The sequence below is a fragment of the Pantherophis guttatus genome, chromosome 1, assembly GCF_059756535.1.
Source record: "Pantherophis guttatus breed Tessera chromosome 1, ASM5975653v1, whole genome shotgun sequence".
Lineage (NCBI taxonomy): Eukaryota > Metazoa > Chordata > Lepidosauria > Squamata > Colubridae > Pantherophis > Pantherophis guttatus.
In genome coordinates this window covers 316,213,816-316,215,927 of record NC_142063.1, presented here as the reverse complement: position 1 = coordinate 316,215,927, position 2,112 = coordinate 316,213,816, and positions in this window count along the sequence as shown.

Below are 2,112 nucleotides of genomic sequence, written 5' to 3'. Positions count from 1 at the left end.
TGAGCAACATTGCATCTGGCATTCTTTTGGCCCTGTAACCAGGGGTTAGCTCTACAGCAAAACACAAAACAAGATCCATGTACAATAACATTTTAAAAATGGGTTCAAATAAAAGTGTGCAGAAATCCATTAAATACCAGGACCTTGTTTAATCTGAAGCAGTATTTTTAAATCTTCACAACTTTAAGATGCCGGCTGGGGAATTCTGGGAATTGAAGTCCAGGCATCTTAAAGTTGTCAGAGTTGAAAAGCATTGATTTAAAGCATTTCTACTAATAATACAAGTATATTAGAAAATGTACACTATAATTTGGGGGATATCTTGTGGAAATAAACAAATCCAAAAATAAACACAGCCCAACTCAGATGTAGAGTTATTTAAGAGTTAAATGTAGATAGAGTTGTTTTTATATTTTACTCCAAAAGGCATCAAAGACAAGCATGTAAAATGATTTTATCTGATACTTAAAGCAGCCCCATGAAGATTATCCAGAGAAGCGATTAGCTTCAGATCAACATTGGAGTTTCATTGCAGAATAAAAACTGGGATACAAATTTCTCTTGTTCAAGTTAAATATCATTTTGCAATTTGTCCAAGTGAGAAATATTCAATTGCTTTATTACAATGAGCACCTGGAAAGGAAGAAAGAAAACATAGAATCAAGACCACAAACTCAGCTGTGCTTCTCTTTCTAGCTGTGTGTTTTCAAGCTCAGGTTAATGGGAGCCTCTCAAGCCTTGCTTTTTTAGGTACCATTTTGTCAGGAATTGCCCAGTATTGCAGCTGGCACTTTCTGAATACAAAGCATGGAAAATAAGAACCCTAAAAACAAACCAAAAATCCAGCCAGCGCTCCTCCTTTATCCCACAGCTGTCAACTCTTGGAAGACCCACAAGGGCTACCACCATTCCCAGTTGTTCTCAAGTAATTGACATTTAGTGGCATATTACGGTAAATGAAAGTTTTATATAACTGTTGACTCATCAGTCCTCCATAAATGCAACTTGGTTCATGCATTGCCTAGATGGCCAAATCATGGTGTTAAATACAACACAGTGGACTGGGCTCATCCATCACACAGCCCAAAAGTAGGTAAACCACTTGATTGTTCAGTGTAATGTATAAACCTAAATTAATGGCTCTCTTAGGCCACCAGTAAAGTTTAGACAAGCAAGTCATTTTTGTAAAGTACTTTTTACTCTGCTCTTTGGTCAAAAGGGTTCCCAGACAGTTTTAAAAGATCAGTTCATGAGGAACGTGCTCAGCCATTAAATGAAATCCCTTCCTTCTGTTGAGGTATTCCCATATGGAGAGTTTGAAAAGCAGATGCTTGACAGCCACAAACCACACAGGAAGTCTGTTTAAGACAGTTAGTCCAGCAGACCAAGGCAGCCTCCAAACCACTGGCCAGTTGCACTTATGGCAGTTCTACCATTCACTAGACCCCCTCCTTGGCTTTCTGTTTCATGCAAGTTCACAGCAGACAAGGAACAGTCCTCGCCTTAGGCAACAGCACAGCTTTCTTTTTTCTCTCAAGCTGTAGGTAAGTGGGGTATGATCCCAACATGGCAAATCTATGTTTGACACTAGATTGATTTGCACATCACTATGAACTACAATCTAAAATCATAGTTACAAAACTTATAATACCTACACATAATGCTGTTTGATGGGATAACATCAACCATTTGTATAGTTTGCACATTATCTTTTGCCTAACATCCTGAGAGACCTTCAAGCAACACTCACTGACCCAGTGGCATTTGTGTACCCAATTTCATTAAAAAGAAAATTAAAAAGGGAAAGCCTGAAAATTGTGTAGCAAAGCATCAATTGCAAGTCACAGTTGCAGTTACTAACAGTTTTTAACAAGCTCCAAGGTCTGGAAAAGAAAACCGTAGTCCAGAGATCTTTTGGTACATCTCCAGCATCTCACTCTTGCAACTAGAACAGAGTTCCTTCCATCTCCTTTATAGTTTTTATCTCCCAGATGCAAATTCCTGGTTGCCAGTTACCAAAAATCAAGACTGGAGAGAAATTCTAAATATAGCCATGCATATATAAAGCAAGCCTTGATTCAGTTTAGTATGTTTTCTTTATTCTAGTTGCCA